The sequence below is a fragment of the Bos grunniens genome, chromosome 5 (assembly GCF_055505025.1).
Source record: "Bos grunniens cultivar Pamir isolate PY7600 chromosome 5, Bosgru_T2T1.0, whole genome shotgun sequence".
NCBI classification, from domain to species: Eukaryota; Metazoa; Chordata; class Mammalia; order Artiodactyla; family Bovidae; genus Bos; species Bos grunniens.
Genome location: NC_141169.1, coordinates 116,384,712 through 116,407,497, shown reverse-complemented (window position 1 = coordinate 116,407,497; position 22,786 = coordinate 116,384,712). Strand labels below are relative to the sequence as shown.

At 57.7% G+C, this 22,786-nt stretch overlaps 1 protein-coding gene across 3 annotated transcripts in view; it reads left to right on the top strand.

Moving 5' to 3' along the window:
* Nucleotides 1–22,786, top strand: part of SHISAL1 (shisa like 1) — a 78,709-nt gene that overhangs the window by 5,989 nt on the left and 49,934 nt on the right. The gene's annotated exons all lie outside the window — the stretch shown is intronic.

Genomic DNA, 22,786 nt, shown 5'->3' with positions numbered 1-22,786 from the left:
TCCAGCTCAAGAATTTCCTCCACGGCTCCCTGAGCGGGTTACTGAAATGATGGTGATTTGCTTTCACTTCAGGCTCCTCTTCTTTGTCAGGAGAATCGTCCACGCACAGCTGGGTTTGTAGACCAACAGAATACGCATTTAAGCTCTGGCTCATTCCACCTTTCCGGGACACCTACCCTGTACCAGACACAGTGCCAGAGCCGGGGAACAAGAGATGGTTAAAACAGGACCCTGCCCTGCTGGGTTTTGTGGTGTGTCTGTTGGAGGCAGAAGAGCAGGGAAAAAAAAAAAAAAAAACCAGACACCTATGAGGTCCCACTATACCTGAGGGGTCAGGGAAGGCTTCCTGGTGGAGGTAACTTTTGGTTTGGGTCTTAAAAGGTGCATAGAAGTGTGCCAGCACAAGGGGGCAGAGGGCATTCAGGAGGCAGAGGAGCGCCTGAAGAAAGTCTTAAAATGGGTCTCAGACATCTTTGGATCTTGGGATTTCAATGTTTGCAGATTCCTTTATTACAAAGCCCTTTTTTGCCCGTTATATTCCAGCACCCTCAGACAACCCCAGGGCTACCTTCCTAGGTTTCTTTTCCCTAAGGAGAACAGAGGCCAGAGAGGAGAGGCAAATGGCCAGGAACCCAGTCCGAGCTCTGAAACCTGAGGCTCTGGGTTAGATGGGCTCTATGGAGAAGGCGGTGGCACCCCACTCCAGTACTCTTGCCTGGAAAATCCCATGGACGGAGGAGCCTGGTGGGCTACGGTCCATGGGGTCACCAAGAGTCAGACACGAATGAGTGAATTCACTTTCACTTTTCACTTTCATGCATTGGAGAAGAAAATGGCAACCCACTCCAGTGTTCTTGCCTGGAGAATCCCAGGGATGGTGGAGCCTGGTGGGCTACTGTCTCTGGGGTCGCAGAGTCGGACACGACTGAGGCGACTTAGCAGCAGCAGCAGCATGGGGCCAGCAGAACATATTGTAACCCGCTAAATGGAAATTCTAAACATTAAGTCAAAGAATAACAGAATTACTAATACCAAAGTCTACAAGATCCTCTTTCTGCTCTTCCTTCTCGGCTACAGCCCAGGCTCGGCTTTAGGACAGGAGTCCCAGGATGTCCATGCCAGACCTATGGGCTCTGAGCCTCAGTCTCTACATCCAGAAAATGGGAAGATGGAGCCTCTCCCTGCCCATTTGTGGAAAGCCTGGGATCATCACTGAGCCCCAGAGGCCTGGCCAAAGAGGCCTGGTCAGTGGAGTTCAGCCTTCAGCTCAGGAGGAACCCAACCCACCCTCCCATGGGCTTGCCTCTAAAGAGCCCTGTTGTTTAGATTTTTCTGGGAGCAGATGGGGAACACAGCATCATCTGGCTGTCACTGCTCAGAATCTGATCCCTGAGACCTTGAGGCCTTTGGAGGATAAGCAGGGCCTCTGAGCTGAGGGCCATCGTCAGGGCAACAAGCAGAGCTGCAGGGAAGCTCCTGGCTCCGATCCCAGGGGAGCAGCCTGGACCACCGAGGCTGCACTTGGGGCTCCACCATGAACCAGTCTCCTCTCTGCTTGTTCCTAACTCTATGCCCCTGGGCAGGTTATATAACTTGTGAGCCTCAGTTTCCTCATCTGTGAAATGGGTTGTTGCGTGAATCAGATAAGATGGATTTGCAGCTTAGCGCATCGTGTGTATTCAAAGACACGTCAGCTCTCTGTAATCTCACTTTATTACCTGTTACTCTGTGAACACTTCTCCAGTCTTTTGATGAAGCAGCTGGGAGGGACCCAAACCTGATCATCCAGGAACCCCCAGAGCAGGGGATTCCAAGACTGTGGTTGTTGATTAAGTGAAGAAGTGAATATAGTGGCCCCTTAGACTGCCCTGGTGCCTGCCCGGTGCCATGGCAACCACAGAGCAGGATGGCGAGATAGCCAGCTCTTGGGCTCACCTGCCTGGGTTCACATCCCCTACCTGTGGCCAATGCTGGACTGCTTATTTCCCTCTTTGAACCTCAGTGTCCTCATTTTTAAAATAAGCTTGATAATGTTTATGATAGTCATAATAATGCCTTACAAGGGTGGTTTTGAGGATTCAAGGTGAGGACTGTGACATTCCAGGCTCCTGGATCAATTACAGTGATAACTATTATTTATTATCCCCAAACTCTGGAAGGGGCCGTCAAGATTTGAATCCCAGTTTCAACCCCTAATAGCTATGTGACCTTAGGCAAGTTATAAAACCTCTCCAAGCTTCAGTTTCTTCCTCTAAAAACGGAGAAGCACTCACCTAGCAAGAGTTCTGGCAAGAATGAAAAGAGTTGACTCAAGGAGCATATCCGGTACAGAGCCAAGCACATAAGAACTCAGTAAATAATACTGTTAACATTGTCATCAACTACATTTAATAACAGGAACACCCGGAGAGCACGGAAGCAGTGGACTTTCTCTCTGTCCATGAAGGGTAGAGACCACTCATTCCTAATTTAGCTGTGTAGCAGCTTCTAGCTCAGGCATGCTTTGGGTGGGTCTGTGAACGAAGGGATGAACTGCTGGATGGATGTGTTCATTGCTCAGGAGTGTTAAACTCTTTGCAACCCTATGGACAGTAGCCTCTGTTGATGGGATTCTCCAGGCAAGAATACTGGAGTGGGTAGGCATTTCCTTCTCCAGGGGATCCTCCCAACCCAGAGATCAACTCCTAGTCTCCAGCATTGCAGGCAGATTCTTTCCCATCTGAGCCACCAGGAAAGATGAATGGATGGGTAAATGAACAGATGGATGAATGAATGGGTGGATGGATGGATAGATGGCTGGGTGGGTGGGTGGATGGATGAATGTGTGGGTGGATAGATGGATGGAGGGATGGATAATGTATGGGTAGATGGATGGACAGGTTGATAGGTGGATGGATGAATGAGTGGATGTATGTACATATGTATGGATGGATGGATGGTTGGGTGGGTGGGTGGATGGATGAATGTGTGGGTGGATAGATGGATGAGGGATGGATAATATATGGGTGGATGGATGGGTGGGTAGATGGATGCACAGGTTGATGCATGGTGGATGGATGAATGGGTAAACAAATGAATGAGTGAGCGATGGCTGTCAGGAAACATGGAAAGCCTAAGATCAGGGAAGCTCGGGAAGGGGCCCAAGGACTGGGGCAGAGTCTTCTCTTTGAGTGCTGAGTGATGAGATAGAATGAGTTTTATAGCCGGATATGATCTCTCTTCTCTGCGTGAACATTTATCCACCTTCCAGGAACTGGCGATGAGGGGCCGAGGCTGAAGACCCAGGTTGCTTGATGTCCCTGACAGTTTGGCTTGGGAGCTGGACAGAGCTGTATTCAGACTGTGGCTTCCCCCTCTTTAGGGCAGAGGAGTCCTGGTGCTTCCTGGAACCTCTGTCTCCTCCTCCACAGTATGGGGGAATGCTGTTTCCTTTGGGGGCGTGGTGATGCACGAAGCTCACACGTTGAGCGTGGTGTGTGGTTTGTGAAGGTGCGTGGCAAGTCGGAGGAAGTGTTTGGACTCCGTGCAGTGGACGGCAGGTTGCGGGAAGGTTCTGAGGCTGGGGGAGGCACGGTGCAGGCAGTGCGGACCGCCAGCCTGTGGGCCACCTGGTTCCTTCCAAAGAGGGCACTAGACATGGGTTCTGAAAAAGAGTGAGGGGCGAGGGCACTGCCAACCTGCTGAGGCCACAGAATGGGCGCTGGGCCCTGGAGCCCTGACCTGCCGGGAGGTCCCCCAACTTTGCCTAGCCCTGTTCTGGGTGCTTTGCAAATACTACCTGATTTAATACTTGTAATACACCTGAACAAGGATGGATCACTTGTGGCTTCCCCAGGGACAGCTAAGCTTCCCCAGGGATAGCTGCTAAGGAGCGAAGCCAGGATTCAGATCTTCCCATGCGGGATGGAGAGAAGGCAGGGCACCCTCTGTGGTCAGGAGAGGTGCTGGCCTGGAGGTGTGGGTCACCACGCTCCTGTGCGCCCCCTTACGTCTGGGTAGCCTTACCCAGCCACCTCCATCCTCTCTGCCTCAGTTTCCTCCTCTGCAGAGCAGGGTCCACAGCAGACCCTCCTGCAGTGTGTCTGAAAGAGGGCCACGGAGGCAAAGCACTCCAGGAGGGAGGCCTCCACAGGCCCCACCCATTTGTCACTGTTATTTGCATTCCTTCTCTTTGGCAGAGACGCATGGGGGAGCGAGTCCTTGGGGATGGGTGGGACGTGGCAGGAGCCGGCGAGGGTCTGCCCTGGGGCTGCCTCAGCATCATCTGGGCCTGGAGCTCGAGGCCAGTGGGTCCTTAACGTCTGGAGTCTGGTTTCTGCTGCGCCTGGGACCTTCTCCAAAGGGGCCGGGTGTCCGCCAGGAGCGGGCAAGCGTTTACCTGTGTGTGTGCTGTGTGACTGACTATTCACTCCCAAGACTGTACTCAGGGCTTGTCCTGCTGGGACTCTGGGTCCCCAGAAAGACTGTTCTGCCTGGGTCCAAGTCCCGCATAAGGGACGGCTCTGATGGGGGTGAGACCAGAGGGCAGGGTAGAGACTCTGCCTGGGGGAAAAGGGCCAAACATCAAGGAGGCCTCACCGGAGGATGTGGCGCCAAAGGAAATGGAGGATGAGCTGGCCAGGCGGCTGAGCTAGGGGTCGGGGGATCTTGAGGAAGAGGAAACAGTGCATACAGAGCCCAGAGGACAAAGTCTGGGAAACGTCTGGATGGCATGGCTGTCCTGTGGTATTTTTGGAAAGTTGTTGAGGTGAGCCCATGGAAGTTGGCAGTGGCTTGATCTCCAAGGACTCGGGCTAGTTAAGGAGTTTGGACTTTACTCTGTAGGCGCGGGATGGCAGATGTGTGGCTTGAGTACCGCCACCGGCCACTGCCGCACCCAGGGCAGACATGGCTAATCAATCCATCACAGCATGGAGTCAGGATGTGCTCCGGCCCAGTCCCCTCACCCCCACAGTCCTGACCAGTTGATCCTGTAGGCACACTCGATGACACCTGTTTGCCCTACCGCCATTGTCAACGGGAATCATGACGGTCCTTCACAGCTGCCTATGGTGTGTGGCTCATCCAGCACCCAGAGTCCTTTCCTGATTAGAGGAGGCAGGTGGTAGCCTCTGGTTCCACCCCAGGCCCCCAGGCTCCACTGTCCCACAGTGTAGGGTAAGTTCCATCCTTCCTGCGAAAACAGTCTTTCTGTCCAGTGGGTCCGGGCACAAGCACCCTTTTGGGAGTGCACGCCCACCTATCCTGAGAGGGCCCCTGTCCGTCGCCTGCAGGTCAGGCTAGCAGATAAGCCTAGGCAGCCCCTGGATGTCTGACTGGGGTCTGGCCAAGGAGTGGGGTCTCCGGGGGAGGGGGTCGGGGCCTGGCAGAAGTCTGGGGAAGATTAGGAGGCTTTTCTCCTGAAATTCAGACAATTGGACAATCTGTTCTGGATCGATTTAGAAGCAGTGAAGTGAAAAAAAAAAATCAGAAAATATAGTGTGAAAGCTATTTTCTCTCTCAGTGGGGAAGAGGCGACGAGCTGGAGTTTATTTGTGGACTGTCCGAGGCCGTGGCCAGGGCCTCTCACCCCCTCGCTGCCTGTTCCGCCACTGCCCTGGCCCACTCCTACCCCCACACCCCGCCGCTGCCGCCTCCTCCTCCATGCCCAGCGCAGGGCTGGGAAGCCAGGGGTCTCAGAGGGGCCGTCCTCCCTGGCGGCAGCCTCGGGGAGGCAGCGGTCTGCAGGGGACTCACATGGATGCGCGGGACAGGCAGACAAGGCGTCTCCATGCCAAGGGCGGGCTGCGTCCGTCTCCTCACTCCTGTATCCTCAGGGCCTAGATCTGGGATTGGCATCTGGCAGGTTTCCAGCCTGAGTGATGGATGGAAGGGAGGGAGGGAGACAGGAAAGAACAGAGGCTTTGAATGAAGTGACCCGCTCATGGTCTTGTGTTTGTAAGTGGTGGAGGTGGGGTTGGAACCAGAGCTGTGACCCCAAGACCTGGATGTTCCCCTGCCATCCCTGGGGCCAGGAGCAGGTCTGAGACATCACAGGTTTCCCCCAGCACGGGTGCTTTCCTTTCCTGCAGACACAACTCCTGAACGGGGTCTTTCACCACTGGGGCCAAGTGCCCACGGGTCAGTGTGGGGCCAGACCGGAGCGGGCAGAGGGTGCTGTGCAGAGAGGCAGGGAGGCAGGTCCCCCCTCCCCACTCTCCAGTCTATGCCCAGAGGTGGTGGTGCACTGAGTTCTGGGGGATTTCAACCAGGGGCTGGATCACTGGCAAGTCCTGAGTGTGGAGGGTTGGGAAGGGCTCCAGCCCAGTAGGAAATGGAATCAGCTGATTCCAGTCCCCAAAGAATGGGCTCTTCTCTTTTCCCCCAGGCATTGGGAGAGGGGGAAATTCTCAGTGGTTCTGTTTGCTGCTGCTGCTGCTAAGTCGCTTCAGTCATGTCCAGCTCTGTGCAACCCCATAGACGGCAGCCCACCAAGCTCCGCCATCCCTGGGATTCTCCAGGCAAGAACACTGGAGTGGGTTGCCATTTCCTTCTCCAATGCATGAAAGCGAAAAGTGAAAGTGAAGTTGCTCAGTCATGTCCGACTCTTCGTGACCCCATGGACTGCAGCCTACCAGGCTCCTCCATCCATGGGCTTTTCCACGCAAGAGTACTGGAGTGGGGTGCCATTGCCTTCTCCGGTTCTGTTTGAGAATGTGGCAACCCCCTCCTCCACCCCCTATTTCCTCCCCAGATACCAAGGCCAAGAGCCAAAGGCCCGTCAAGGAAGAACCTTGACTTGGAAACAAGACCAGCTTGGACCCAAGTCCCAGGAGCTCAGCTGCTGTGTGATCTTGTGTAGGTTCACACTTCTGAGTGTTAGTTTTCTCATCTGCTGACTGTGAGCAGTAGTACCCTTTAAAAAAAAAACATTAAAAGGAGACGATTTTTGTCAAATGTCCGTCATGCGGGCCAGACAACACATACTAAGTCCTCGAGAATCGTCTCTTCCTCTCGTTTCCACGTGTGGAAGGCAAGTCATGAGACTCAGTTTAACTCTTGTTTGGGTTCTGTCTGCACCCACGTCCTGAGGTCCCAGCTCGGTTGGGTTTCACATATTCTGTCTCGTGTAATCCCACCTGCCCATGGGAGGCTGGGGGTTAGCACCCCACTTTATGGGGAGAGGCCCAGAGAGGCAAAGGGACGTGTCCAGGGTCACAGGGCAACCGTGTCCCCCTCCAACCCCACCTCTCCGCCTCTTGCTGGCTGCCCTCTGCCAGGCGTGGGCCCAGCACCCGCCTCCCCAGGAAGACCCGTCCTCACGCCCCAGTTCTGATCCGGTTTCCTGTCGACGGCTCTCTCATCAATGCTTTTTGATGTTACCTCTCGATTCCCCAGAAATTTCGGAGCAGCGTTTTCCCCACCGCAGTGCACTAATTAGACCTCCATAACACTGTTTACCGGGATGTCAACGTATGCTATAAAATTTTGCAATCTTTTTTTTTTTTCTGCACCGTAAGCAATGCTCAGTTTCAAAAAGGAGGAAGCCTGCCACGATGGTCCCGGAGTCGTGTTCAGCCCCTGGAGGACCCCTGGAGGAAGGCTCATCCTGGCCCCAGGCTCTGCCCAGTGAAGCAGGGACCTCCCCTGGGGGGGCAGGTTGCTGTCAGCCTGAGGGTGGGGTCTTCCATCCAGCCGGGGTCTGTGCTCTGCCCCTTGCTGTCCGGGTCCTTCTTTAGCATCTTCGGTGTCAAGGCCCCGGGGTCAGAGCCCACCTGCGGGATGTCAAGGGGCTCCGGCCACTCTGAACGCCTGCAGACACTTTTATTATGGATTCTTTTGTTTCCAGTGTGCAAACTCAGAATGGGTCACCAGTTGGGGGAGGACAGGTTTAAACAGAGGACGTGCTGGCTGACCCTGGCTTTGCTGGGGAGGCGCCCCCAGGCTGGGAAGGTGTGAGAGCAGACAGGAAGAGATAAATGACAGTGGAGTGGCTCAGAGGGTCTGGTCTGATTCCAGAAGCCAGCTGCTACCCAGACACCTGCCGGCACCCGGACACGATGACCTTGGGCCTGAGCTGGCCTCCCCTCCCGTCTCCTAAGACACGTGACGCTGCCACCCTCCGAGACTCAGGGAGTTCACCTGAAGGGGCGTGCCTGAGCGGGGTCTTCCCTCCCTCCTGGCCCCCTACCCCTGTCTGGTGACTGATCGCTTGTTCTTCTGGGGATGGGATGACTGAGGAGCTAAGTTTGGGGTACAGCACATGTGGGGTGCCGGAGGTCCCAGGAATGGAGATGAGCAGGAGGCCACCCAGTCCAGGTCCGGGCCCAGGAGAGCTGGTAGGGGTGAGCAAGTGTTAGCAAGCCATAGGGAGGGTGGCCTCAAGCCACCTCCTGCCACCTTTGGAAGCGTCCTCTTTTATCTCTGCCCAGCCATTGCCACCAGGGAACCCTCCTGGTGTGCAGCCTCCCAGGAGATACCCTGCCTGGCTCACTGAGGGCCAGTGTGGCCGGCCAGGCTGGTGACCTGGTGACCTCCCAGGCCAGTGAGGGCAGCTGAGCTTTTGAGAGAGGGGTCTGGGCCTGGCCTGGCTCTGGGCGGCTGGCTGCATGTTCACCTCCGGCTCTGCTTAGCAGCTTCGGTGCCAATTTACAAAGAGTGTGGGCGGGAGGCTCGTTAACCCCCAGAAGTGGAGCTGCTTCAGGGGAGATGCGTGGATGGGGGGCCCTTTCAGGCCAGGCTGGGTGGGGGAACCAGCTCCGCACCACCCCTGTGGTCGCTGCTGCGGCCCTATTTGCATAATTTTGAAGTTGATTGGCCTGAAGGCAACTTCGCTTAATCACAGCTGACAAGTCTCTGGTTGCAACGGCAGCTGCTTCCAATTAGCCGTGTTGGTGCCGTGGTTTGTTAGACTCTCCCAGCAGCCCCTCTCCCAGCCCCCCACCTCCCAGCCCTCCTTATCAGGCCCAGAAGGAACCCGCGGGGCCTGTAGCTGCCTGGGGAACGTGCCTCCTTCTCCCTGTGTGTGGACAGCCCGGGATGCAGCCGTGGGGCCCTGCCAGCTCCCGGGAGATGCTACCACGCTGGGCTGTGGACTGTGCTTTGGGCACTGAGGCTACAATGTGGGGGTGCGAAAGCTGGGCTGCCCAGTTTTGTTAATAAAGTTTTATTGGCACACAGCCTCTGCCATGCAGCTCATATTGTCTAGGGGTGCTTTCTTGCTCTGAATGCAGCGTTGAGTCATTGTGACCCACAGAGCCCTTCATATGTACTATCTGGCCCTTCACAGAAAAATTTCCCCTCCTCTGACCTAGCCCAGAGGTTCTCACACCTGAGCGGGCGTCAGAATCCCTCGGAAAACTGGCAAAGTACAAATTCCTTGTCTCCACCCTGGTTCTAGTCCAACAGGTCCCAGGGGGCCTGCAGCCAGCATTTCTAACCAGCTCCCAAATGAAGTACAAGCCCACACTCCAGGCCACACTGGTCCAGCCAGCTCCAGGGTCCCTCACGGCAGTTTCCATCACCTCACCCCATTCTGAACACCATCCTCATTAGACAGAAGAGGAAACCAAGGGTCTGAGGGGTCCCCGGCTTCTGCACAGTCCTGAGCTGACAAATTCTGGCTCTTCCCCACCACCTGCTATGCCGTTGACCCAGACACCTCTCCCCAGATACAGCATATCCCAGGGTACCCGAGGCCCCCAGCTGGCTCACCGGGCTTGGTCGGTTCCCTATATCTACACTGGGGTCTGCCATTAGTAACACTAACTCCTCGGCAAGTGAGAATGTCAGTCTTCCTTGGGTTGGGGGAGCGTGCTCGCAGGAAATCAGGGTGTCAAGGGCACCTCGTGGGGACTCAGCTGCCTCCCCTTCCCCTGACGCCTGTACCAGGTTCCACCAGGTTCCCAGCGTCCGATTGGCGTCATCTCCCCGCTGGGACAGAGACCCTGCTGCCACCCCCCGAATCGCCTGCTGTCGCTCTGTGGATGATCGAGGGCGCCTCAACCCAGCACCCTCTTCATCCGTCACCTTCCCGTGACCTGGGGGGGTGGGGAGGCGCAGGACACCCACTTACAGAGGCTGGGCGATCTGTCTGAGGAGGTTGGGCTACATCAGATGGTCCCACCTGGTTTGGGGGCACATTGCTGAGCATAGGAGGATCGGTCATGACCAGTGTCCCCAGTTTATGGATGAGGAGGCCAAGTTACCCGAATTCATGACCAGGAAATTCCTGAAGGGGCAGAGTGTCTGGGACTAGCCCGGGAGGAGGTGGGAATCACGCAGAGACAGATCCTTACGGGAATTGGAACATCCCGGCAGCAGGGGATAAACATCCTTGACCCCGCCAGCCAGCATGATGGCCGGAACAGGAGCCCCACGTCCCCTGGGGCCACCCCGTCACCCCCACTCCCCTCTGTGCCCCTGTCACAGCTGCAGGCTTTCTTCAAAAGCACATTTCTCGTAGTCCTTTCGGACCGTGCAGGATGTGACCTAGGGACAGAAGTTCCTCCCTCGGCCCAGAGTTGCTAGAACACCCCGTGACGTTCGTTTGAGCGGCTGCAGGGTGTTTGGTGTTTGGACATCCTGCAATCCTTCTCCGGTCCCTCCAGCTGGACTGTCTCCAGGGTTTCCATCCCATACACAGGGTGGCCGAGAAGGTTCTCGCACCTCGCGCCTGCGGCCAGCAGGGCCTTCGCTGAGCCTGCTCATCACGGCCTCCATGCGCAGGAGGCTGCCCCGAGCTTGCTGTGGGGTCCTGCTCCCTCCAGGGACCCCTGCCAGCCCTCCAGGCAGATGTGCTGTGATTACAGCCTCTTTTAAAGAGGAGCGAAGGAGTTCCTGCCGTGTAGGGTCGTCACCCGCGGTAAATGCCATGATGCCGCTGTACTTTCATATGATGACGTATGTGCCCAGGATCTGGCTGAGGCAGCCCAGCTCAGAGAGGTCAAGGCACTGGCCCAGGGTCACACAGCCGAGCAGCGGCAGAGCCCAAGGTCAGATCCCTTCCTTCTGGTTCTCCGCAGCTGTGCTGCACCTCAGACCAGAGGCAGGGGAAGCCGTGTTCCCGGGGTGACTGCCGCCCCCAACCCAGTCCTGTGTTTATTGCACTGAAGGGACCCTCTCTCCTGCGTGTCTTAGTCTCTCTGCCTCCTCTCTTACCCGTCCCCACTGCCGAATGCTCTGGTGTGAGTTGAGTCTCAGCTTCACTCCAGCTAGCGGGGTGACCCAGGGTGAGTTACTTAAACTCTCTGTGCCTCGGTTTCCTCATCTATAAACTGAGGGTAAACTCAACACCTCTTGATCGTGAGGATTAAATTAACACCCATCCTCCATGCAGCCAGGCTGGCTCGGGCACTTCTCCTGGGCTCCCACAGCCCCCTGGCTTCACCCTCACAGCGCTGGTCACCCTGGACTGCCCCTGTCCACCTGGATGGTGACCAGATGAGGGGCGCCCGGGCCCATCTGGACCCAGCGCTCTGTCTGCTGTAAGCAGAGCACTTGTGACTTCAGGGTACAAGAAAGGTTTATGTCTGGCCCTGCTCAGGGCAGGCAGGGTCCTGTGATGGGAGGGAGGGAGAGGGAACCGGCCTCCATTCTGGCCTGGCTTTAAAGGCCACTGTGGCACCAGTCACAACAGAAATGCCAGCTACAGATGGGGCAGTGGGACAAGAAACAAAGGGCCCTGGGTGTGGAGATGGTGCCTGGAGCAGGGAGACTCGGCTGTAGAGGCCCACGGGCCCTTTGACTATGTCCAGAGGGTCACGTGATGTGTTTCCAACAGCAGCCGATGCAGGCAGCTCTCCCTGTAAGAGAGGGCTCCTGCTGCCAGCGGGGGAAGTGCTGGGGGGTGGGGTTTGTATGGAAGGGGGCAGCCGGGAAGCCAGCCCAGCTGTGGAGTCAGGTGGACATACCCTCCTCCTTGGGCTCTGTGTGCTGGGGTTCCTTTCCCAGAGCACAGCAGGCTGAACGTATTCACCAGTGTGTCTCGCCGGGGCAGTGCCCGGCACGGAGGACAGCCTCCAGAAGTGACATCACTGGCCAGCATCTGGCTAAGACCTTGGGAGTCTCATCGTGTGATATGTTAGCCCAGATGTGCCTCTGCAGCCCCAGTTCAGCTGCTCCTGAGCCATGAGACATCATGAGACCAGCCTCGGTTTGTTCACCTGTAAAATGGGACTCTTTGTGGGGTGTTGTAAAGACAGAAAGGTGGGGAGATCTGAGCCTTGCCCTGGGGACAGTCTCCAGGCAGCACTCCCAGCCCCGGGCCTGAGCTGGGCCCCCGCCACTGAGGCAGGGCCGAGGCTCTCTCCAGCTGCCCGGCCTCCTCCCGCCCCAGAAGGACCCGCTGAGCTCCCATCCACACTGGCCGGCAGCCATGCTCCTTAGCCTGTATGACGCCTGACCGAGTCGCTCTCATTTATTGGGGTGTAGGCTTGATCGTGGTTGGGAGTCCGGAAGGCCGGGGCTGTGATGTCCTGGGTGTTCCCAGATCCGCACTGTGTAGGTACGACTTCCTTTGGAGCAAACCCCCCTGAGCCTTGCCAGGAGCCAGGGTCCCTGCCCTGGACAAGCGCCTTGCCTGGGGGAAGAGCCGGGCCAGGCCATGGAGTGACTTTCAGTCCCAGAAGGACATGAGGGGCCCCAGTGAAGGCTGTGTTGGGCAGGTTGTGGGGTGGGGAGCAGGCTCTGGGCAGAGCTAGCAACCCCATATGGGGTACACAGAAGCTGGTCCCGGACCACCAGCTCGGGTCCTCTGCCTGCAGGCTGTGTGACCTCAGGCAAGTTGCAGACCATCTCTGTGCTTTGGTGTGTCCTGTCAAGAGCCTAACCCAGCTGGCGGGTGAATAGAGGGTCAAATGCCCAGACAGGCTTGAGCTTTGCGGACCAGCGAGGAAGCTGGGATGGGAGGGAATTTAGAGTGGGGGGAAGAAGCATGAGACTCTGACCTAGGGCAGCTCCAGCCCCCTTCCCTAGCCCCCATCCCCTCTTTAAGCTCCTCCCCAAAGCCGGATGCCTTTGGGGCCCTGCCCGGGTGACCCGGTACCCTTTCTCACCTGTCCTTCACACCCAGCTCCCCTGATGGTCTCTTCCTGTGCTTGCACCCAGCTGGCCAGCCTGGCGTGTCCAGGCAGAGGACGGTGTAGGCAGACCCCAAGGCCATGGTTGGCTGCCGCCCCTTCTATGTGAGCGTGGGCCGGCCCTGCCTGCCTTCCCTCACCCATTGGGTTCAGTCTTCATCTCTGCTTCCCGCCCCTTCCTCACCTGAAAGGGCCAAACCCCTGGTTTATGACCCTTGGGGGCAGGCCCCGCAGAGTCCCGTCACACGTACTGTGTGCCAGGGGTGCTCACAGGGCCCTGCCTCCTGCTCCCACTGCAGCCGCCCCCTCCCTAAGCCCGGTCCCACCCCTTGGCCTTTGCAGTCGCCCGGCTCCCTGCTGGCGTGCTCCCTTGCCAGGCCCACCTCATCCGGTCTGGAGGAGCCCGCTGATCTCACCGATCTCATGTTCCTTGGGGACACCCTCGATCCAGACCAGGTCAGGGCCTGCCTCTGTGCGCAGGGGCCCCGAGTCACTGCACATGGAATCTGGCTGGCTCCATGGGGGACGGGATGGGTCTGTTCAGCCCACCACTGTGTCTGCGGTCCCTAGCCCAATGCTGCTGGATGGAGGCCTCCCCCACCTCCGTGGCCGCTCCCAACAGTCCGTCAAGGGGGGCATGTTATCCCCATTTACAGACAAGAAACTGAGGCTGTGCTTACTTCTGTTCTCCTCAGTGAAGAAGGGTCCCTGGAGCCAGAGCCCCCTCCCACAGAAGGAGCTGGAAAGGGGCCCCCAGAGTGGGGAGAGAAATCAGGGTGCCCTCTGACAGTCTGCGGGTCTGTCTTTCTTCTCCCTGGCCTGACACTTTTAAGTGATTCATTCTTCATGTGATATTTTTGTGTTTCTCCACTGGGGAAAAAAATACCGCTGGGATTTCCAGGGGTTGGTTGTTTTATCTCCATGGTGTAGCCAAATAACTCGAGAGAACATAGAGGCAGAGGGCTTCCTGAGCTCTCAGCTAAGCCCTCTCCTTAACCGGGAGGAGGGGACCAACGTGCCTTTGGCCGTGGCCCCAAGCAGGGAGCAGAGCATCCAGGCCTCCAGCCCAGCCTCAGCTGCATGCCCTCGGGTGGATGGCTCCCCTCCCTGGGCCTCAGTTTCCCCACCTGTGAAATGGGGGAGCAGCAGTGCCCGCCTCAAACATTCAAGGAAGGGGCCTGCCTGGAGGGCCTGGTGAGAGCAGGAAGGGTGGGCGGAAACTAGCCAGGCTTAGAACTTGGACCAGAACCGGGTTGGTAGGGGTGGGGAGGAGGCCCTTCCGGGGATCAGCTAGAATGTTCTCTCGAGGGAGGGACTGGGCGAGCAGGTGGTTTCCAAGTTGCTGGTGCCCTGCACGCAGTTCCATGGTCACGCCCGCACCGACACCCCACAGGGCACCTTGCAGAGCTCACCGCTCCCCTCCTGAGTTGACCCTACACTGGCCATGTACAGCAAGCACTGTCAAGCCTGCCTGATACGGGGACGGTGGGTGGGGTCAGGGGATGTAGATCCAGGACTCTGCGCTGTCCCACCTGGGCTCTCTGAGACTCTGGAGTTGGTTTCTTGGCTTGGGTGTGCGACATCCACCCAGGGCTGACCCCTGAGGTCACTGCTGGTGTCGGCAGTGAAAGTTGCCCTCCTGTCTCAGCGAGAGTCACGCTCAGGCCCCAGACTGCATCTCACGTGTGCCCACGGGAATGCGCTCTTTGCAGTAAAGCCAACCTGGCATTCAGGTCCATGAGTGTTGGCAGAGTTCCTGCTCTTGGGGCAGCAAACATGTATTCAGCACCTACTGTGTGCAGAGCATCCTCTGTGGGGGGTAGAGAGGCACAGAACGCCCCCACCCCACCCCAAGGAGCTGGTGCCGCACAGGGAAGCAATTAACAATCAGACAAAGCGGAAGGAAGTCACACACGCGTGATCAGTCACTCAGTCGAGTCCGGCTCTTTGCGACCGCATGGACCGTTAGCCCGCCAGGCTTCTCTGTCTGTGGGATTTTCCAGGCAAGAAGTACCTTGGGGTGGGTTGCCATTTCCTCCTCCAGGGGATCTTCCCGACTCAGGGATTGGACCCGTGTCTCCTGCGTTGGCAGATGGATTCTTTACCACTCCACCACCTGGGAAGCTGGAAGGAAGTCTGCTAGCTAAGGGCGCTACTCTTGAAAGGAAGAATTCAAACATACTTTGCTTTGCTCAAGGGCACACAGCAACCTCTCAGGGACCGAACCCATCAGCTTTAGAAACAACAGTAGGCGCCAGCAGGTGAGAGCCGTCTCCGGAGCATTTGCTAACTTGCGAGATGTGCTGGCTGCCCTGCTAGCAGCTCTGGTGCTTCCCGTCTTTCTCACCCCAGCAAGCGGCAGGGTCATGGTTCCCATCTTACAGATGAGGAAGCCCAGAAGACTCAGCTACTTAGCAGCAGGACCCAGATTCTAGGCCAGGGGAGACCAGCTCCAAAACCTGTGCCATCTTCCCCGGAACCCACGGTGAGCCCCTGCTTGGGGTCAGACAAACCTGAGTTCGAAACCCAGGCCTGCCACCCTCCAATTCTAAGCAAGCCACTTAGGCTCTCTGAGCTCAATTTATTTGAAAAATAGAAATGATAATATCTGCATTCATTCAACCACTCCAACAAGTGTTTAAAAGGGCTTACTTGTGTGCCATTAATGGAGCATTTGCTAATTGACTAGATGTGCTGGGTGCCCTGCTACCAATTCTGGTCCTTTCCATCTGCCTGCAGTGCAGGAGACCTGGGTTTGAACCCTGGGTTGGGAAGATTCTCTGGAAAAGGGAATGGCAACCCATTCCATTTGGGGTCGCAAAGAGTCGGACACGACTAAACAACTGAACTGAACTGAACCCACTCCAGTATTCTTGCCTGGAGAGTCTCATGGACAGAGGAGCCTGGCGGGCTACGGCCCACGGGGTCACAAAGAGTCAGACACGACTGGGCGACTGACACTGCCATGTGCCGGGCTTTATGCTGCTGCTGCTGCTTCTAAGTTGCTTCAGTAGTGTCTGACTCTGTGTGACCCCATAGATGGCAGCCCACCTGGCTCCTCCGTCCCTGGGATTCTCCAGGCAAGAACACTGGAGTGGGGTGCCATTTCCTTCTCCAATGCATGAAAGTGAAAAGTGAAAGTGAAGTCGCTCAGTCGTATCCGACTCCTAGCGACCCCATGGACTGCAGCCCACCAGGCTCCTCTGTCCATGGGATTTTCCAGGCAAGAGTACTGGAGTGGGGTGCCACTGCCTTCTCAGGGGCTCTGTGTTACATTGTGGCAAAACCAAGCAGTGTCAGCCGGACCGGCTTCACAGTGTGCAGTCCGTGCTCAGAGGGTCCACACTTGGTTTAATGCTCTGCCTTGGCTGTCTACAAATGCTGGGTGATTCTTGAACGAAGATATTTCTCTGTATTTTTCATTTTGCACTGGGCCCTGCAAACTATGCCACCGGTTCTGGGTCTCAGCCATTCTCCAGTTTACAGTCTGCAGTCTAGGGGAGCAGACAGACATAGCTCAGACAGAGCCACTGTACCCAGCATGCAACTATGAACCACCGTCTGTATGCGGAGAGGTAGACAGGCTGTGAGCGCACACAGCAGGGTTTCTGACCTTATACCTGGGTCAGGGGGACACCTCTTGGTGAACACTGGCTCTGGGGGATTCATCTGAATCTGCCAGGAGAGGGGTGGGCACAGGATTGGGTGGGGGCCGTGGTAAAGGGGCTGCAGGGAGGTCAGTGTGGCTGGAAGGTGGGCCTCCTGGCCAGGGAGGGGTCAGGACCCTGGCAGGAATCTGGCCTTCACCCCAGTGCTGTGGGAGGTGCTTGGAAGGTTTTTTGTGTTTTGTGTGGGGAGTTTTATTCAGCTGCACTGGGTCCTAGTTGCAGCATATGGGATCTAGTTCCCTGACCAGGGATCGAACCCCGGTCCCTGCATCGGGAGTGAATGAAAGTTGCTCAGTCGTGTCCGACTCTTTGCGACCCCATGGACTATATAGATCATGGAATTCTCTGGGCCAGAATACTGGAGTGGGTAGCCTTTCCCTTCTCCAAGGGATCTTCCCAACCCAGGGATTGAACCAAGGTCTCCCGCATTGCAGGTGGATTCTTTACCAGCTGAGCCACCAGGGAAGGCAAAGTCTTAACCACTGGACCACCAAGAAAGCACCCCCTTGGAAGGTTTTAATCAGGGATGGTACAATGGGATTTGCATTTTGAAAGGCAGCTCTCTGACTTTGAGGGGAGGGTGGGTTTCAGGCACAGGGATGCCGGGAGGCCCCATGTGCTTGACTGATTCACGGAGAGAGTGCAGGCCATCAGGGCGGGTGCAGCATGGCCCTCAGGGCCTGTGTGAGGTTGAGAAGATGGGGAAGGGCACCCAACACAGGCCGTGGCCATGACTGCTGGCCTGAGTCCGGCCCACTTCCTGGCTTCCCGCCTGCCCTCCACAGGCCCTCAGGGTCAGGAGGACACGCTCTGATCTTGCTTCACACTGGCGTCTATTCCTGGACTTCACGTTTGGACTGAGATTTCATAACCTCGAAGTGGGCGTTGTCCTTAACACAAAGGTTCACAAACCCAGGATTATGGAAGGGCCTGGACGCTTGAGGACTTGCTGGGGGGTAAACTCGCCGCCGGGGCTGCGTGTGCCGGTCCCCAGTGTGTGTGGGTCGTGGCGGGGAGGGGTGCACGCCTGTGCCTGTGTGTGCAGTTGCAGACGTGTGTGGACACGTGGGCTGCCTGGAGTGTGACACACCCGCCTGCCCATGAGGACCGGGTGCAGGAGCAGAGCGCGGGCTTTGAATCCTGGTTCTTCCCTGCCTGCCTCTCCACCTGCACCCCAGGGACGGCAGGGGAATAGCCCTCAGGGTGTCAAGAAGTAGGTGAGCTTGTCAGAGTCCTCGCCTCCCGGCCCAGGGCGGGCGCCCGGCCGCTGTCTCCAGGGTTAGTTCCGATACCCGTCTGGTGGGCACCTGTTCTGCCCGCCGGACTGTTCATGAGGCCCCAGAGGGCTCTGCCCTTGTTTCATTATTAATTCACAGAGCTCATATTGCTGTTAATAAGAAGAACACCCAGGCGTAGTTACTAGCTCATCATGGGATCACTTGCTTCCTGACTCTCCCCCACAGTCCCCGTGCCATCCCGTGGCAGCCAGACCTGGTCCTTCTTGTATGTGGCTGAACCCCAATGCCACCCAGCCCTGGGTTTGGCCCCTAGCAGAGGCCTGTTCACTGATGGGCATGCAAAAGAGGACCCGTTCCCTGGACAGTAGGGGTCGAGAGGGTAAGCCGCCTCACCAGCTTCCTGGGCCAGGTGGCACTTGAGCCGGGCCTTGTGGTAGGTCCGATGTGGACATTGGAGTCTGGGGAAGGGATGCCCAGGGAAGGGCCAGCCTGAGCAGAGGCCCTGACTCCTGTGCTCTGCCACCTGTGCCTGGCGCCCAGAAGCTGGCGTGGGACCTGTCCTCGCCCCGCAGAGCTGCAGCCCTGCAGGGATGGGTCAAGGTGGGACGTGTTTGGGTGACAGGTGCGTAACTAGTCACAGGCCCTTCTTCGTCCTCGATGCTGTGAAATAATATAGGGCTCAGGTGGCGGGGTCTGAAGAGGCCAGGCGCCCCCTCGGCAAGGGGTCTGGGTTCTCCACACCCCCCTGCCTGCCACTTGTTTTTCTCCAACCCATTTGCTCTCAAGTCGGGACACAAACCGAGCAGGCAGCATGCTCTCAACCGTGCCAGCCTTTGGAGCCCACCCAGGGGAGTGAGAGAATTAGAGGGAGGGAAGCTTCACTGAGAGATGGGCACCCCCGCTGAACCTTGAAAGCTGGTTCCAGGCTTACAGGGCGTGGACTTGAACCTGAGGAGGCGGGCGGGTGGTCGGATGGGCACTTTGGGAAGCTGGTCCTAGGCCCGTAGGACCCGGCCTGGTGGGCGAGGCTGGGGCAGAGCCAGCTGGGAGCCGGCAAGGAGCGGCGCTCCCCACGGACACTTTTGAGTTCCAAGCCCCGTTTCCAAGCCCTCAGATGCGTCACTTCGTTCAATCATCCCAAGGACTCTGTGAATTAGCTACTATTTTTATCCTCCTTTTAGGGCCAAGGAGACTTGTCCCAGGACACACAGGGAGTGGTTACAAAAGGTGGAGCCAGGCAGTGTGGCCCAAGTTCAAGGCCTGCCCTTCGAGGCCCACTGGCCTTGACCTGGTCCAGGCAAGAACTGATGCTCTTGGCCACACCTAGGGGAGCTCGTGGTAGGGTGAGCAGGGGTCTGGGAGAAGCTGGGAGAAGAGGAGAGTCTAGGTGTTGTGCCAGTGGTCACCAGGCGTGCAGGGTCCTGGGGGGCGGGGGTCTGGGGCAGCGGCCCCCTGCCCAGCGCCCAAGGCCCAGCGCCCCTCCCCACCGCTGCCCCTGTCCCCAGCCCTGCCTGGCCTGGCTGACTCGAGAACCAATCTGTTGTTGCTGGTGGGGTTTAATTCATCTTCTCCGGCTCTGTTTCTCTTCACATGCCCTCCTTCCCTTACACTCAGGCCTTGCCAAATTCGGTGTTTAAAAATACTCCTCGGATCTGGGAACAGCAGTCCCCGGCTGACCCCAGGGGTGGACGCGGAGATGCGTGCTTGACGCGTGCTTCTGGAGGCCATCCGCTCTGGGAGTCCCGCTCACCCAGAACGTTCTCCCTGCGATGCGAGCTTTTTTACCATTGGCTACCAGCTCCCACAGTGGGCAGTTTACTGGTTCTCAGAGGAATAGAACCAGGGACGATCAATTAGAGGTTCTCTCATAGCCCAGTCGGTAAAGAATCCGCCTATAGTGCAGGAGACCTAGGTTCGATCCCTGAGTCCGGAAGATCCCCTGGAGAAGGAAATGGCAACCCACAGCAGTATTCTTGCTTGGGAAATCCTATGACAGAGGAGCCTGGCGGGCTACAGTCCATGGTGTCTCAAGAGTCGGACACGACTGAGCGACTAAACCACCATGATAAATTGAATTTGTCTGTAGTAGATGTGCCTTCTGGGGGTTGGGGGGCTCCGGAGGCCCTGGAAACTCCTAAGTGCCTGGAGGAACCGCCTGCTTGGAGACTGGGCTTGCTCCCTGGTGGAGCCGGTGGGCAGCTGTGTGACCGCAGGCAAGTCACTTCACCTCTCTGAGCCTCAGTGTCCTTTACCAGATGGGAGTTTGATGGCTGCTTGATTGGGCTGTCGGGGATCATCTGAGAAAACATGGTGAAAAGCCAGCACACAGCACCCATGGAGAAGCCGGCTGGTCTGAGCTAGCCCCGGGGCGCAGCCCCAGAGGCAGGGCCAGCCCTGCGGGGCGGGGCTGGGGGGGCTGCTCACTCTGCCAGCCCCAACTCCTGCCTCTGCTGGGGGGCCTGCCCCCAAATGTCACCAGTGTGACACACCCAGGTCCCCCTCTGCAGGCTCTGGCGAATGTGGGTGCTACAGACAGCGTGAACTCTGGGCTGGCCTTCTCATGGGAACCCCGCAGGGCTGGTATCCAAAGCCGCTTTGTTCTGGCCCGGCCGGGAACAGAGTCGCTGGCTGGCTTCGAGCTTTGCTGTCTTGGGTCGTGACAAATGGAATTTTTATGTAAGTTCCCAGTAACTCTCTGCAGGGTTTTCTTTCCACCACAAATTCAGCCTTCAGTGCTGACACCTCAGCTGCCCGGGGGGGCCTGGGGAGGTGGGCAGCCCCCACCCCAACCCTTGTCCCACCAGCAGGGCTGTGGCATCCGTCACCCATTGACTCATCCTAGGCGGCCACACAGGGGGACATAGTGGAGATTGGAGGCATGAATGGGGGAAGGGGCTGAGCAGATCACAGGAGGGCTCCGCTGGACGGGGGGATGGACACGGCAGGCAAAGCACATCCCCGTGGTGGGTACACCTGTGCTGGGTGGGACCTTCACACCCACAGCAGGCCCTGAGGCCACTGTTGCTTCAGTGCCCCCAAGAAGCCAAGAATCAGAGTCAGCCAGGCTGGGGCTCTCACCCAGGCTATGCCAAGCCCTGACCCGGACTTTCATGGTCTGATAGAACAGGGCGTGAGGACCAGTCCTATAAGATAGAGCTGGTGGGCACCCTCACCCAGCACACCCTGAGTCCCTAGAACCCAGCCAAGGCCTTGGCCCAGAGCGGGGCGGGCTGGGGGTGGGGGGAGGCGGTCAATGAGTGGATGCTGAGAGAATACATAAATGAATCATTGAATTAACACATTAATGAGAGATGAGTTGGAATATGATAAGCCTCAATGGAGGGACAAGCTGCTTCCAGCTGATGGAATCAAGGCAGGCTTCCTGGAGGAGGTGGCATTAGACCAGCTTCTAAGGCAGTACAGGATTTGGTCTCACAGGAAAGAGAGGAGGGCACCCCAGGTGTGAGTGACAGCCCCCCTCCATACGTGCAGGGCTTTGTAGGGAGTAGGGGCAGCATGAGGGAGGGCTGGGCCCGTGGTGGAGGAGGACCCCCACCCTAGCATTTGTTCAGTGAACCCACCAGCTCTCAGATTGCAGCCCCGGCTCAAAAAATGGGTGGCCCCACCCTACAGGGGCCAGAGGATCCCAGAGTCTGGAGGCCGTCTTGGCCCTCAGGAAACCCTCAGCTTACCCACCTGCAGATGGGGGCTCAGGACCTGTCACTCCCCACCCCTCACAGGGTCTTTTCCCGGGGTGATCCTTAGGTCTCCCCAGTATGAAATCCTTTCCTAAGCACTTTCAAATGCTTTAATCTCCTTCATCCTCCCAGGAGTGCCCTGAGGGAGGCGGGGAGGAGGCCCAGACTCAGAGCAATTAAGAAGCTGGAAGCCTGTGGGGGCAGGGCTGCTCGTGGTGGGGGGGAGCAGAGAGGCCTGGGTGGAGGGGTGGGCGGGGGCCCTCCCCAGGGGCTGGCACCGACGTCACCGTGAGTGAGCACTGTGTTCAGGCATTTGGGCTGCGTCTCCCGGCCCTGCCACCCTCTTTTCCTATTCTGGCTCACCACACTTCAGAGCCGCCCTGACACGCTGGTGCCTCCCTGCCGCCCCTGCTCCAAGTGAGCTGCCCGGGGAGGGGCCGCAGAGCAGGGGCAGGAATCTGAGGGTACCCCGTGTTTGGTGGTGAATCTGACCCCCTCTCCTGGTCCGACACTTCCAGCCTCTGAGTTGCCCCCCACCCCACCCCCCGGTAGCTTCCTACCTCCACTCAGGATTCAGAGCTGCCCCAGACCCATGCTGGGGTCCCCGAGCTCTCCCTGGTCGGGAGAGCTGGGAGGGCAGAGGGTGGCGCACAGGACCTCGCTTGACCCAGAACGTGGCACATAGTAGGTGCTCAGCAAATCCATCCCCAGCCACATGCAGCTACAACCCCGGTGGGGCTCTAGCAGTCCACGCCAAGTACACAGGGCACGCTTGGGCCTCCTCCCCAGCCTGAGCTCTCAAACCCCTGGGGAGTGGGGGTGATGATAGTCAGGGAACCTGTCTCTCAGGTTTTTCCTGAGGCCTCAACAACCTGATGTAAAGCAGCCAAGGCCCTGCCCTAGGGGGCTTGCGGGTGCCTGCCCCTCCCCCAACCTTCCCTGGCTCCCTGCTGCTCTCACCTCAGGGCCTTTGCACCTGCTGCCCCCTCGGTCTGCAACACTTCCTCCACCCCCACCATCCACCTCCAGAACTCTGTCCTCATCCCAAACGGGAGCTCTGTCCCCAAGGAGCACTCTCTCCACCTCCCCCAGCCCCCCACCCCGCCATCCTACTTCCTGTCTCT